Here is a 16,160-nt window from a genome sequence, read left to right on the forward strand (position 1 = left end):
CTGGGTCACACAAGTATACAGTCACACTGGCTGCAAAGTACTGATTGAAGATCATGTGTCATGTGCTCAGATTCCAACCACACCCACAAATGCTAATTATGGACAGCATATCCAACTTTTAAAGCAATGGTCTAAACAACCATAAAGGGAAAAAAAACCCAAGTGATTTAAGCAGACATAATTTAAAACTTTTATGCTGTAAAATGTGGCACAAGAAAAGAAACTGTCATCAGATGACAGGTGTTTCTGTCCTAAATATATAGAAAGTGTGTAACACCAAAACTACATCCATCAAAAAAGAGGAGACAGAACTGGTGGCGATTTGAGGGGAAATCACAAATGTTGGGATAGGAATTGCTATGGCTCCTTTTGGAAGGGAACGGTGGAGGAAAGCTGCTTGCCTTATGGCAACCAGGAAGTGGAGAGGCAAGAAGTCCCAAGGACACTCTACAAGCTCGTCCTCAGTGACCTATCTATCACAGACCCGGTCCACCTCCTAGTGGCCCGTTCAGTATGACTTCATCAATGGACTAGCCTACTGAGGTCAGTGCCCTCAGGACCCACCCACCTCTCAACAGCGCCACCAGCTGGGTATCAAGGTTTCAAGGCATGAGTCTTCTTTGGGGACTGGGAGGGGCTCTATCCAAACCACAGCTGTGGTTACCTACATTGAGCTCTGCATTGACAGAGCATTTGTTTTGCTAATAGAGATATATATTAAACTGAAATAAATGCAGGACTAGTAAGAATAGTGAAAGGGAAGTGGAGGATAAAATAAAACACCAACTAGCCTGGCGTGGTGGCAAACGCTTTTAATCCCAGCTCTCTGGAGGCAGAGGCAGGTGGGTCTCGGAATTCGAAGCCAGCCTGGTCTACAAAGGGAGATTAAGGATAGCCAGGAGTGATGCGCAGAGAAACTCTGTCTCAAAAACAACAAAAAGCACTAATTATATATCTACTGTTTAAATATCACGGAGGAAGTGATATTTCACCTAACACGGGAGTGCAAGGCATGGAGGCAGGAGGCAGAGGCTAGCTTTGCAGTGAGGAGGTAAACGGAAAGGAAACCATCATGGCTCGTTGCCAGATGCAGCTCCAAGTCTGCCAAGGGCAGGGCCTTTACCTCGGTGAAAGTCCTGTTGGGTTTTAGAACTGGGGAGAAGGGAGTAGAGGTGAGGAATTACAAAGTGGATTCCAGAGTGAAAAATGAGACAAGGGTGCTGACAGATGGACAAAATGATTTTTAAAAAATATTTTAAGGTAGGAGCCCAGGGCTTAGGTTTCATGGTACAACTCTGTCTTTGATTCATTTTGCACTACATTTTGTACTACACAGTGACAGGAGATGGCTTTTCTTGTCTGTGCTGTAAGGGAAGGGAGTTTCTTTTCTTGACTCTTTTTCAGTTCTTAGCTGAGGAACCTATAACAACAAATAGATTTGCATACACATTCAACAGAAGGCTTACGTAGGATGAGAACCTTCATAAGGAAGTGAAGACCCAAAGGCACAGAACATGTATATTCTGTTGTCATTCACCGGTGAGGAGGACTGAAGAGAGTGGGTGGTATTGTTAAAAATAAATAGAGTGAGACACGACAGATCTGATACGGAAAGATTTATTGTAGAAGCACGGGGAGAGAAAGAAAGGGGGAGAAGTGCCCCAGGGGGACAGGGAGAAGGACAGACAGACAGACAGACAGAGTGAGTACAAGAGAGAGAGAGAAAGAGAGTAAGAAAGAGACAAGGTGGTAGGCTGGCCCTTTTATAGTCTGGCACATAACCTGGCTACTACAAGCTAAACATCAGAGGTTGCTAAGCAACCCAGAGGCAGCCTAGTGGATAGCTTGTGAGCTAACATTCCTCCCTTTTCCTATAATTAAAAAAATGAGCTGGGGTGGGGGTGCTGGTAAGGCAAGAATGAGGGTGTTGGACAGCTTCTCATGCAAGACAAGTTATAAATGCAGGTTCGTTGGAAGCAGCTCTTGGCCACCATTGGGGGAGGGCAGAGAAAGAGAGAGACAGAGACAGAGAAACAGACAGAGAGACAAAAACTGAGAGCAACAAAATGTCAGGATTATATGGTGAAGGCGAAGGAAAAGCTCTGGAAAGTTCGGGGTAGAGGGCAGGGTATGCCAGCCATGTCCTGCAGCGGATAGGGACCGGGGAGTGCTGGGAAGACCTGGAGCTGTTTGTCCCGGGGCTGAAGCACACCAGTGGGATCTGGAAGTGAGCAGGAAGAACTTGATGATGCTTCTCCGGGTCCCTGGACCTTCAGTGCCAAGCACGATCGTCCCCTCTGGCCAAAGGAGCTGAACCTCTCAGAAGAGAGTCTTGCTTCGCGGGCAGAACGTCAAGGGCAGGTGAGCATGACTGTTCATCTTCTGTTTTCTTAGATGCCAAGATGCCAAGTCCCACAGTGGCCTAAGTTGATTTCCTCCTTGGTAAGACAACTTCACTGTGGCTGAGATTAGACCCGGTTTCCAATCTGGTGCTGTAGCGCAGTGGTCCTCAACCTTCCTAACGCCGTGATCCTTTAATACAGTTCCTCATGACCGCCTCCCCCAACCGTAAAATCATTTTTGTTGCTACCTCGTAAGTGTAATTTTGCTACTGTTACGAATCACAATGGAAGTACCTGATACGTAGAATGTCTGATATCCGACCCCCATGAAAGGGTCATTTTGACCTCCCCAAGGGGCTGCGACCCACAGGTTGAGAACCACTTCAGTCTAGCAGGCAAAGGGAGGAGCTGCCTTTGGACTTGCCACCGGGCTCGTTTTGTCTTCCCATCCTTCTCTGAGGTGGGGGAGGGATGACACAGTGAAGAGGTGGGGCCCCTAAACAACACAGAGCTGAGTGGGGTTGGAGCAGAGAGGCATCTTACAGTCTTCTCGGAACTATGCAGAGAGACCTTAGAGTCCCTACTGGTCGTTACGTTTTCATATTTTCTAGCTGTGATTTCTTGAGAAATTCTTTATAAGCTGATTTGTGTGAACTTTAATAATAATTAAAAAAAAAAACCCCACAGAAGCATCTTCAGCCTAGATCCGTATCTTATTAAGTGAATGCGATTTTTGTGAAGATGTGCCAGAACCCATGGTGTACCAGGCAGTGAGATGAGCAAGTGTCATCTCACGTGTCCTTGTGATATGGGTATCATCATGCCTGACTTACAGACGTGCAAACGGACTTCTGTTTGTACAGTGCTACCACCTGCTCCCTTTTCATCCAAGGATGACAAGGAAGAAACCTCAAACCTCCGTTTCTCCCAAGTTCGGCTGAAATGATCAATGATCTAGTGCGTTTCCATTACTAAACCTGGAGGAAATTGAGGTCATCTTTGTACCTAAATAACATTATCAAAGTGTAGAAATAGGATGAGCATTCTTGGGTAAAAATCAACCTTGAAACTAAAGCCAACTGCTACGAGAGTCACTTAACACTCAGCTGCGGGAGAGCCTGGGACGCCGTCCTGCTGCCCTCAGTCACCTGTGTGTTAAGAACACCAGCCTATAGTTAAAAGTTTTATCTTACAAATACTTCAAAACTTGCAATCTTGAAGTGTAACTCTAAGAAGGCACGCATGGAGCGGTGTGGTGGCACACACCTTTAATCCCACCAAACAGGAGACAGAGACGGGCAGATCACTGTGAGTTGGGGGCCAGCCTGGGCTACCTAGTGAGTTCCAGGCCAGCCAGCCTACACTGTTAGATCCCATCTCAAAGCAAAACCACATGAAAATCATGAATTGCTAAACTTACAAACTTACTACAGGCCTTCTGAAAAGCAATGAGATTTCAGAACAATTAATTTTATTATTTTTAAAAGTATTCATCTGTTATGATACAGGCATATATTGGGCCCTGAGAATACAGAGTTATGAGGTAAAGTATTCACGAATTAAATATGTAGGTAGTTCCTTGTCTCAAAAGGTATAGGAAATTGCTTATAGGAAATTACAACTTATAAAAGACATCTGATTGGGGTGCAGAGAATACCCTGGATGAGACATGCTAGGGGGCCACTGTAGCCCATGGCGGCTGACAGAGGCAGGGTGGCATCTGACACAGACTGAAGATGGGGGACGCAGGTACCTCAACATAGATGACTTTAGGTAATAAACTCTTTAGAACCTTCATCTCAGTTTTGAACTCCTCTTTGTCATAGGAGGCCAATTAGAGTTTTAAGCAAGGTTCGGGGAGTGATGCTTTTCACTTTACGCAACTACATGCCTAATCCTCAGAGTTAAAGGTAATAAAAGGTTCTTGGGTGTGTCTTCTGCTATGACAGGCTGTTTCTCTACATCTCTGAAACGTATTCCTGAGTCTGGGCATTTTGCCAGTGCGTCTATGGTTAAATCCATCTGCGTGGTCACTATGGCTGCTGTGGTGGTTTGAATAAACATGGCCCCGTAGACTCATGTGTTTGTGTGCTTGGCCCGTAGAGAGTGGCGCTACTAGGAGGTGTGGCCTTGTTGAAGGGAGTGTGTTGCAACATAGACAGGCTCTTAGGTGTTCTATGCTCAAGCTACATCCGGTGTGGCTCACAGTCTCCTTCTGCTAGCAGTGGATCAAGATGCAGAGCTCTCAGCTCCTTCTCCAGCACCGTGTCTGCCTGCACACTGCCATGCTTCCCGCATGCTTTCCCCATGATGATAATGGACTAAACCTCTGAACCTGTAAGCCAGCCCCGTGTTGCCATGGTCACGGTGTCTCTTCACAGCTGTGGACAGGTATATCTCATTCCAGCAGGTGGCCAGCTGGAGTATGAAGCAGTGAAGGAAACATCTTCAGTGTTCAAAGCAATAAAGGAGCTCAGTGTAAGCCAAAGCCCTCACTGCAGTGGTGGCCATGTTCCCCCAAGTGTCTGGTTGACTTATACAAAGACCAGCTAACTATGGCCCGTGGCTCTCAGAGAATACTCCTCGGCCCTTCTTTCCAGTATGGCTGCTACTGACAGGGCTCTTGTGTTTTGTGATTTGTCATGTTGGGAATGTCAAGATAAGCAAGGCATGGACCTCGCCCTCTAGGACCACATGGTACAGCGATGGAGACTGACAAGTAACCAGTGGTTACATATAGTGAATGCTGGGCGTTATGGAAACACGCGCATAGGGCAACAGAGCGGCCTTTGGAAGTGTGCTGGAAGGCAGTCAAGAAAGGTTTCCTGTGTGGGGCAACAGCTGAGGTGGTTTATAGATGTACAGAACACACCCGAAGGGCTCTGTGCACATATCAGCCATGTCTCCATTGCTGTAGAAATACCTGAGATGACTGCCTTTAAAAGACCAACAGTGTACTTTGGTTCCCGGTTTTGGAGTGTTCTGTCCACAGTCAAGGCCTTATTGCCTTGAGCACGTGGCGTCACATCATGGTGAGAATGTGCTATGTGTGGAGAAAGCATGTCTCCAATAGCCTGAAGACTCCCCACACTGTGGGGGGCCCAGCCGTTTATTACATGGGAGACATTTCAGATCCACACAGATTGTGCACATGGTCTGACATGAGCAGAAAGTGGGAACCAGGAAGGAGCCCAGCCTTTCTTCCAGGTCAATATGTAAGGCAAGTCTTGTTCCTAAACAAGTCAGTTTGTCTTTTGGGATAAAGACGTACTTTATATTGAGTTCTTTAACAAAGTTTTTGTATTAGAAGGTTGTCTCTAAAGTACTTTATTTTAAACTATAAATAAAGATACAATACCCTGAAACTATCCGTGCCACAATTAGAATACTCGAAGGTCATTTGAAAGGAGGTATAGAAATTTAATATATGTTTAGAGAGTGATTGTGGGGCGTGGCTTCACTGTGAGCTTGGATACCATTGCCAGCAAGCTTCTTAAGGATCACTTCAGAGGAAATGCAATTAGTGGCCACTTTGTGGTGATCACGGGTGTACACCCACAGGATGAATTGGAAATAAAACCGCTCTTATTTTAAGCAAATGGATATTTGTGGCTTGACATAAAATTTCCCATGAGAGCATCGCATACCGGTTTTCAACTTCCTGTGTGGAGGTAATGGAGCAAAGCTCTTTCTAATTCCTCCTCCTTCTCCTCCTCCTTCTCCTCCTCCTCCTCCTCCTCCTCCTCCTCCTCCTCTTTAGAATCTCCTAGATAACAGAGAGAGCAAGGAACACACGTACCAGCTTTGTCTCTAAGGAGCCCAGGAGACTGTGCAGCCCTGAATTAGAATCTATGGGTTAAAGAGTGGCAAATGAAAGTCATGGCCAAGTTTCTACAGCACCCCAAAAAGCCCTAAAAAGCATGAAATCTTAAGAAACACAAGAGAGTTGGGCATGGTGGCACACCACTTTAATCCCAGCACTCGGGAGGCAGAGGCAGGTGGATTGCTGTGAGTTCGAGGCCAGCCTGGTCTACAAAGCGAGTCCAGGACAGCCAAGGCTACACAGAGAAACCGTGTCTTGAAAAAACAAAACAAAACAACAACAACAAAAAAGAAACACAAGAGCCTAGGATGGGTGAGAGGCTAGGAATGGACTTAGGGAGTTCCGCCCACAGCACAGTTCAGCCTGTTTTCTCTGCCCCATGTGACCTCTGCACCATGTGAAACGTGAAGCTGCTCTCTGGAGAAACAGCATAAGGAGCAGTCAGACTGGGATTCAGACATGGGAGGCCAGAGATAAGCAGCCCTCATAAGAGTGGGGGTAGGTAAAAGTGTGTCCACAGCACAGTGACTACCAACACCCGTAGCATGGAGAGTAGGATGGTGGGAGACCACCATCAAAAACCTGGAAAAGCCGAGGATGCTGACATTTGAAAGTACCAAACTAGAGACGGCTCCAGTGCTCTCCGATGCCCAGCCTCGTTTTACTTGACTACTTGACCTCCACCATGTTTTGGCAAAGAGCATGATTGCCTAGCTAGAGACTCTCTTCCTAGACACCCACCAGAGAGTCGAGTCCAGAGCCTGCCACACTGTTTCTGAAGAAACCTGCTGGCCTTGCATTTTCACTCTTCTTCAATGGCTGGATGTGCTGGTGCTGAAGAGGCAGCCTCAACCTCAGCGACAAGGACAGCGCCCTAAGCTCCTGGAGGAACAGAGTAAAGGGAGAAGTGACTGGGCATGCAGCACAGCTCTGACTCCCATCCTGCCTTGGTTAGGGTTTCCACTGCTGTGATAAAACACCATGACCAAAAGCAGCTTGGGGGAAAATAGATTTTTAGCCTACGTGTCCTTCTCATGGTCCATTGAAAGGAAGTCAAGGCAAGAAGTCAGGGTGCGGATGTGGAGGCAAAAATAGAAGCAGAGGCCATACAGAGGCTACTGCTTGCTGATTTGCTCCCCATGGCTTGGTCTCTTAATACAACTCAGGACCACCAGCTCAAGAAGGCACCACCCACAGTGAGGTGGGCCACATCAATCAAGACAATACGCTATAGGCTGCCTACAGGCCAGTCTTATGGAAGCCTTTTTCTCTATTCCTAATTATTTCCTCCTCCCAGATATATGTCTAGGTTTGTGTCAAAATGAAAAAAAAAAAACCCAATCAGCATGTATTCATAGTACCAAATCAGAACCAGGGCTGAGGGGTAAAGTGAGTAAAGTGCCTACTCTGCAAGCGTCAGTTCCTGAGATGCCCAAGAACCCTCACTCAGCCAACAACACACATGCAAAGAAGCTTGATATGTGTGCATGGTTGTAATCCTACTGTTGAGGAAGCAGAGATGGTAGATCCCTGGGTCTCACAGGTGCTGTCCTCAGCAAACTCCTGACCAATGAGAACAGGAGATGAACTATTCTTGAAGTTGACCTCTAGACTTCATATGAGTGAGCACACTTATGCTTACACGTGCACACACCCCCATATGGGTACTCTCATATACAAGGAAGAAAGGGAGGGAGGGAAGAAGAAAGGAAAAAAAAAGAAAGGGGAGGAGGATGGAGGAAGGAAGAGGGGGAGAAAGGCTTTGTAAGGATGAAGGAGCTGCCTTCTACATGTCCTGCTCCATCCATTAACTTATGTAGTGTTAAAGTAGAAATAAAAGGCTGACCGGTTTGAGTCACCGTGTTTCTTGGCTCATTTGTTGTAGCAACTCAGCTTCTAAAGTAAGTGATGGGAAGTGGGAGGCGGGGACAGTATGGCGTCATGGGACATCCTTAGAATCCTAGCGCTTGGGGTGCTAAAGAAGATGGTAAATTCAAGGTCTGCCTGGGCTACATGGTGAAATAGTGAATTTGAGACTAGCCTGGACTACATAGTGACTCTGTCTCAAGAAAACCAAATGTCTTATTAATTAAAAAAAAAAACAACTGTAAACAACTCTTGGCTTTTCCCCCAACTACTCTCTGATGAAACCTACCAATTCCTACCATGGGCTAGCTTACAGTCAGATTCCTAGTGACTCCTTATTAAATATGAATGACCAACCAAGCATCATCGTGAGGCTTTTGATGAAAGCATCCAGCATGAGAGGCTGAAGGCAGAGGGGAGCAGAAAAGGGAGCTCAAAGGAATTGGAATGCGGGGAGCAGAGGAATACTTCAAAAGAACACGGAGCTAAACCGTCCAAGACATAGGAAGAATATACTGAATATATGAATAAAGAGCAGGTTGCTGTTCCTGCAGAGAATAAAGAAAGGCTCGGAGACATTAATCATTTAAGGAGCAGATAAATCAGTATGGAGTTTGGAAAATGAAGATGCAGAAAGTAAAATAGATGAAGGGATGGGTAACAGTGAGGGAAAAATAAGAAAAATGAATGTTCCTGTAACCTTAACATTTAGAAAGATAGAAAACAATAAAGGGGGTCACAAAAAACTCACTAAAGTGGTTTGTATAGTGTGGGCTTACGAGACATAAAAGTTGACTAGACTATTTCTGAATATTAATTCAGAATATTATTTTATTTAAAGGTATAGTAATAATTATACTACTTTGAGCACACATTAACTTTTACCTTTTGTTGTTGTTTTGTTTTGTTGTTTGTTTTTCAGGACAGGGTTTCTCTGTGTAGCCTTGGCTGTCCTGGAATTCGCTTTGTAGACCAGGCTGGCTTTGAACTCACTGCAATCCGCCTGCCTCTGCCACCGAGTGCTGGGATTAAAGGTGTGCGCCACCACGCCTGGCTACCTACGTTCTTACAATACATTTAAGTTGCCATAAATCTTTCAAAAAGCTCTGTTTATTTTTGCTGGACTACAAGCAACATGGCCTTACTGGGGAGATAGGGACATGCTGGAGACTCAGGGTCACTTAATATTTGGCCAGAGTTGATAAGTTCTGGAAACTTTAGAAGGTTTTAAAAGCTGAAGAATAGAGTGTGAAGAAGGTAGCCTTGCTCCCTTCAGTATGCATACAACGGTGGTTCTCCAAAGCTGAGCACAGTGTTCACCTGCTGGCAGTGATGCTCTATTTCTGGGGAGTCTGGGTGGCTTCTGGTGCCATGTCCTGAAGTACAGGTCAGAAGGAGCTGTACATTTAAGAAAGCCTATTGTATATTGGCTAATGGACAGCTCATTCTCCACATGGGGAGGTGGGGGGAGCAGGCGACTGCCTCTGACACGAACTCTAGTGCCCTCGATTTGATCACTGCACCTTAGGGGAGGGGTCCTATTGGAACTCAGAGGAAGGGAATCCAGGCTATACAGATGAGACCTGATAGGCTGTGGTCAGATGGTGGGGGAGGAGGACCCCACCTGTCAAGGGTCATGGGGAGGGGCATAGAATGGAAAAAGGAGGAAGGGTAGGAATGGGAAGATAAGAGCGAGGGGATTACCATCGGGATGTAATGTGAATAAATTATAATAATAATTTTTTAAAGCCCATTATGCATTTAGCTGCAGACTTACTTAGTGGGATACCTCCAAGATCCCCCAGTTGTGGCTGTGCTGTCTGTCTTGGTTGTTAAAGTTCAAACATGGCTACTCCTCACAGATCCCTCGTGTCCACGGTACATCCTTCTCTAAGTCTAGTCTGGAGGGCTGTTCCATGCCACTCGAATCCAACCCTGAGTTTTCCTGCCCCAGGCAGCCTTCACTGCTTCCTGGTTCCCTCCACACCTTTTCTCACCTCCGTGTCCTGTGTTCACCACCCAGAGACTTTTCCCTGGCTTCTGAGCACCCTATGTCTTAGTCCATTCTTCAAGACCAAGTAAGTCATTTCCTCTTGGCCAGACAGCTTTCTTCATCTGGAGACTACAGTCCCCTCCTGAACTAACCACGCCATTCTCCCAAAAGCAGTCACTACCCTTTCTTGTCCTAGGCCCATCTTCGTCCTCTCCGGAATGCCTGTCTTATTGTAAGAAGGCAGTAAATAATTGCTGAGTGGGTGAAACAGGATCTAAGTGAGAGGACTGTGTACCTGTTACTGCTGGGTTTCCTTTACTGGAAGTTTTATGACTTCTTCAGAATGTCTATGCAGAGTAATCTCTAAGTCCTGGAAAGGTCACCCCAAGTCTTATGTTTATAATATATTTCATTACACAGCATACCTGTACTCCCGGAAATACAGCGTTTGCTGATTTTCTGGACCAAAGCTCGTTGGGGCTCCTAGTTGTATTTTAGTCACCTTCTTTAGTGTAAAATGGAAATAGTAGTTTTCCACTTCCTGCACTGGCTTCAATTAATCTTCCAGAATTACTAGGGCAGGTCTGTTTTGAGGCGCACTGTCCGGTTTGTTCTGCCACTGCAAACCAACCTCCTATTGTAACTTCGACAGCCAGGATGAGTCACAGTCTTGGCTGGAGCTGTTTCCTGAAGTCAGGTCCAGGAGCAGAATGCTTAATGCTACCTCCGGCCCTATAATCTCTCCAACACGCAGCCCCTGACTGCTTTATTTAGACGCTTCTAATGAATTGGTGGGTTTGACAAAAAGCGGCTTGCACTAGGGGTTTAGGTAATTTTATTTTTCTGCTTTACATCTAATTGCTTTATTCACTCTCTTCAAGAAAATTCAGGCTAAATACAGGCTTTGAGGTGTTCAGCGCCTTAATCTGTTAAGCCCAGCACCATTTGGCCTTTGATCTAGGACGCTGCTGATCGAGAGAAGGAAAGACAGGAGTCATTGTCTGCAGTCCCTAGGGCTGTGACCGCCAGCCCCAGTGCGTCGTCTCAGCTGGTGTTCTGCAGTGCAGCCCTCCACAGCGGGAGAGGAGACTTGAGAGCCAGCCTCCTATCTCTGAGGCTAAACAATGCAACATTTCCTCTTATTCTTTCCTTCTCCATCGATCTGTGTTAAGAAAGGGGTATGGTCCCTCCAACCTAAAGTGAATGTCAATGCAGTCAGCAGCACACAGCTCCTGGGAGGCAGCCCTCCACCCCACCCCACCACCAACACCACAGTCACATGGAGTCAGTTACACCGCTTGTACAGCCCCTCAGAGCAACTGCCAGAGGCAGAATTCTGGGTCGGATATTCCAGGGGCTGTTTTCTCCTTACTGGAATTGGAACCCTGTCCAAAGTCAGCCCAACGGTGCCTGGGCCTGACCTGGCTCCTCTGCAGAAGTTCGATCATAACATAACCACCTCCTGGGCTCATATGAACCGTGCACGCTGGCACCGCTCAGTGCCTCTGGTTGGGATAGCCAATCAAGGAGAAGAATTTTGCATCATGACCAGGAAATGTTAAGCTCTGGTCAGTAAGGAAGGTAAGCATGTGGAAGGAGAAGGAAAGGAATTGCACTTCCCCCCCCCCCCGGAAATGGCACGGGCAAGACACAGATGTCATCTTGTGACTTTTGCTTCTAGAGCCCTTTTCCCTCTATAAGGTCTTCTATAATGGCGTCTCCTCTGCAGTGTCATGGTTTCTGAATTCTGTCTTGAAAGCAACAGAGTGATTTAGAATGGACCTCTGGCGTCCTGCTCCTCCTGCACCTGTGTTTTAATAAACTTGGCCAACTGTGACAGGAAAGGGTTTCCTTATGGCAGGACCAAGGACATTGCATATAAGTCAAGCTTTGTGCTGTGCGGCTACTGTCCTCCGTGAGAGTTGTGAGAGGCGTACGACCCGAGACCTTCCTGCTCAGGGCCCTGCTCTCTCTGTTTCGTAAGCTGACTGTTATAGCCAGGTGTGGGTATATAGGCTATATTTTATTAATTCTTTGCCAGTTTCATACATGTGAGCAATGTATCTTGACTCCCACACCCTCCTCTCTCGTCCCCAGGCATCCTCAACACATCCCCTCTCGCTCTTCACGTCCTGTCCCTCTCCTCTGTCTCTCTGTTGGCTGGTCTCGGCTTGCTCCTCTGTGGGTAGCCGTGGCTCCATAGCGGCAGTGAGTTGCTGAGCGCCATGGCCTCACTGTGTTCAGGAGGCAGCATTTCACAACACCCTTCCCCATATCCTGCCTCTTAAATCACTTCTGCCTCTTCTTCATGTCTCCTAAGGTTGGAGGGAGCTGGGTATTCAGTGTAACACTTTGTCCACTTAGGAATCTCTACATTAACAACTGACCACTGCGCTAATCTATGTGTATAAGCATGAATATATATTTTTGGAGATAGGGTCTCACTCTGTCGCCCTGACTGGCCTGGAACTTACTATGTAGACTGAGGTTGAGTTAGTCTTAAATTCACAGCTCTCTCCCTGCCTCTGCCTCCTGCATGCTGGAATTACAGGTACACACAACTATATCTGACTTAAAACGTAAGTACGTAAAAGATAGTTTAGTCATATGTCTACTTAGCAAGAGCACAGTAGTCGAGTCCCTCAGAGGGTCTATGAACTCCCTCAGGCATGAGCTTTGGACCAGGGTTACAATACATGAATTTCCTCCTATGCAGGTTATGCCCGTAATGTCTGTGCCACTATTGCACCAGTGGGTGCATCTTGCCAGGTAAGGTCAGTGTTGTAACAGGCAGAGTTTGATGCTGAATATTATCAGTGATGGCTGTTCTCTTTCAGCAGCTTGCACGGTACCTTCTGGAACTACGGAAGCTAGCCAGCAGGGAGGAAGTTTTCAGGCCACTTCCAGCTTGGTTTTGCCATGGCAGATAGTCTATTTTGAAGCCCATGAGTCCTGTTAGATCAGTCCTGTGTGGTGAAGTTCTTCTCTCCCCGTAGCCTTTCTCCTTCCGGCTTTGCTTCCTGTGTCCTGAGTCTGTGTCCTGAGTCTTTGTTTAGCTTCTTCCTGTGAGGGGACAGTTGTTAGTGACTGCTGAAGAACAGCCGTTTGGGCCTTCAGAGTTACAGCCTGTGGTTGGCATCCTGCTGCATAACTAGGAGAGCTGTTCCCACCCCAAACGTCCCAGGGTGCATCTGGGTCAGCCTTTGCCTGGATGACACACAGACAGAGCTTCAGAAAGTGTCCTCGGAGGCTGAGGATTCTGAACATGAGTTTTCCCTGGCAGGTATATAGTTCACCCAAGGAGGTGGATGAAACATCATGGCGGCACCAGAATGTGCTTAACCTTCCAAGGGACCATCTATGGGATGCCACTGGAGAATTTTTGCTGTATCAGCCTGACACAGACTCTTCTTGCAGACAAACAAGAACAGTGCCTATTTCCTGCTGAACAGTCTTGAGGATGGCCAGTGCAGTTGGTTTTCAGAGAACTTGTTTTTTTTTTTTTTTTTTTTTTTGAGTCAATGGGAAATAGCCTCAGAGTAGCTCTGCTTGCTTTGAGTGAGCTGGAGCTACAGTTCAGCCGGAAGTAGTCAACTGCTCATGTGACTCCTGTCACACTTCAGAGGAGTACACGTGGTGGGTACAGAGACAAAGGACAGCCTGTTAGCCAAGCATAGGTTTTAATTGTATTAGTATATTGATTTATGCAGTGCTGGGGATGGAACCTGGGGCCCTGTGCATGCTGGCCAAGTACCGTCCACTCAACCGAGTACCCCAGCCAATTGTTTGTTTGTTTGCTTGCTTGCTTGTTTTACTTTTGGGCTTTCAAGACAGAGTTTCTCTGTGTGGCTCTGGCTGTCTTTTTTTTTTTTTTTAAAGATTTATTTATTTTATTTATTGTATATGAGTACTTTATGTGCAAAAGAGGGTATCAGATTACATTACAGATGGTTGTGAGCCACTGCGTGGTTGCTGGGAATTGAACTCAGGACCTCTGGGAGAGCAGGCGGTGCTCTTAACCACTGGGCCACCTCTCCAGCCCCTCTTTTTTTTTTTTTTTTTTTAATGTAAGATGTAACCTGGAGGGACGTCTCAGTGATTGAGATCACGTGTTGCTCCTGCAGAGGACCCAGGTTTGGTTCTCAGTGCCCACATGGCCCTTTGTACAGGAACATTAAACAGGGCTTCCATTGAATAGTTCTAGAATAGTCTCCTTCCATCTCCCTCCTAATATCCAGATGCTACACAGGTACTTGGATATTGGTCTAGAAAAAGAGCCTCTGAGAAACTGGTGCAGAGGAGCTGAGGGCCCCTCCGCAGCCTCAGCCTTCCGGTGTGAGTGCCTGTGTGACCTGGTGGCTGAGTAAGAGCTCATTAGAAACCCAGGTGCTTCCCCATCTGGCATCTCGCCACATTCGGCTTCGCTTCTCAAGGATAGAATAGAAATTACTAGCAGCTTCACGGACCCTCCCAGCTTCCGGACACCATCATTTGAAAAGTGTGCAAAAACTACCAAGAGAGCCAGGAGCACAGCTCAGGGATACAGAGCTTGCCCGGTGTGGGCAAGACGCCATCTTCAGCATCTCTCAGGCAAACAAACCAGATTTCTTCTAACCGGAACGGGAATTTTACATTGACAGTAAAACATGTTCAGGAAGTAAACAAAATACTTTCTTAAAGTTGTACTCCTAATTAAAAGTTTTCAAGCTAAGCCCCAGCCAAGCTAAGCATATGCTGAGATCCAAGTTTAATAAAGCTTTCTTCTTTCTGTAATTAGGAAATGGAGGATTTTTGGCCCTTAACTAAACAAGATGTCCAAAGCCAGAGTTGAGCATCAGCTCTGGTCTTGGTGGCACCAGCAATGCCATCCAATCACTCTGGTGGCTCTCGGCCCATTTTTGCTTGCAATGCTTTCTCATCCTCATTTAGCAAGAGTGGCTGTCACATAGGCAATGGCTTGTGTGGATAAATGGTTTCTGACCCTTGTATCTTAATGAGATGTGTGGCCATTTTTTCTTAACACTTTACAAATATGTTTTAATTTATCCTAGCAGGGAAAAAAGTCTCTGTCAGAATGCGTGTGTGCATGTGTACATGCCTGTGTCTGTGTGTGTGTGTGTGTGATCGTGTGCGTATGTAATGCTGTGTGTGTGCACACATGTGAACTAGAAACTAAGGTGTCTTGAAGTAGTTCTCGCCCTACCTTGTATTCCATTTTCATTCCTTCTAACTATTTTGAAGATAGTGTTGCTCATAACCCGCTAGGTAGACTGCCAGGCCCACTCACTTCTTGTCAGACTTCTTGTCACCTCTCTTCCCCAAGCTGCACCTGCTCCCGGCTCCTCCATTATAATACGCACGCAACACCACCTCCTCTGCCATCGCTGCCACCGTACTCTGGACAAGAGAAGCTCATCGGCTTCTAGTGGGAATTCTCCCCCATGCCCCAACAGGGCTCCAGTTACCTCTCATGAAGGACCAGCCTCGTGAATGCTTTGTGAGGTCTGAGAATCAGCATAGTTCTCCTCCTAAGGTGTTGAACTTTTAGCTGGCATTAGGAGCTCTGAAATTCCTTTAAGTGTGCTCTTCCTGGCTCGTGGCTTTGTACAGCTGGCTCCAGGACATAGGCAGGCCCTCATGTATATCTGCCTTGACTACACTGGAAAACAGGACTCTTGCAGGGGCAGTGGACTGGGTCTGCTGTACAAGAAGGTACAGGTGGCACAGGTGGCACAGAAGCCCAGGCAGAGTGAGTATTCCTGAAAATGCAAGGCAATAAGAAAAAGCAGGCAAGCAAAGACAGGGTTTGCACGACCTGAGTAGCCTGAAACAGAATTGGCCTCCACGAAAGCTGTCTCGGTATCACTGGCCCATAAACCTAAGTGTGTTTATGGCCCATCAGACTTTGCCCCCTACGGCTGAAAGGAGCCCTAAGTGGCTACTAGAAAGCCCTGCTGTCTTAGTGCATGTTTGAAGGCAAGTGTTCCAGTTTTTTTTTTTTCAATGCAGGGGCAAAATATCTTATAAAAGCAACATAAGCTAGAAAGGGTTTATTTCAAATCCTAGTCAGAGGGTATGGTCCATCAGGGTGGGCAGGGGCAGGGGCAGGGGCAGGGGCAGGGGCAGGGGCAGGGGC

The 16,160-nt window shown here is 46.7% G+C and overlaps 1 protein-coding gene across 3 annotated transcripts in view; it reads left to right on the top strand.

Moving 5' to 3' along the window:
• The window catches only part of CRACD (capping protein inhibiting regulator of actin dynamics), a 118,540-nt gene that overhangs the window by 41,101 nt on the left and 61,279 nt on the right, over positions 1-16,160 (top strand). For 2 of the 3 annotated variants that reach the window (XM_084760496.1, XM_084760497.1), the window contains exon 1: positions 11,397-11,605. The exons of the other annotated variant lie outside the window; for it this stretch is intronic. The gene's annotated coding sequence lies outside the window, so the exon portion shown is untranslated. Of the gene's footprint in view, positions 1-11,396; positions 11,606-16,160 lie in introns of those variants that run through there. 3 annotated transcript variants of the gene reach the window in all.

Source organism: Acomys minous (genome assembly GCF_964271855.1).
Source record: "Acomys minous genome assembly, chromosome: 15".
Taxonomy (NCBI): Eukaryota; Metazoa; Chordata; class Mammalia; order Rodentia; family Muridae; genus Acomys; species Acomys minous.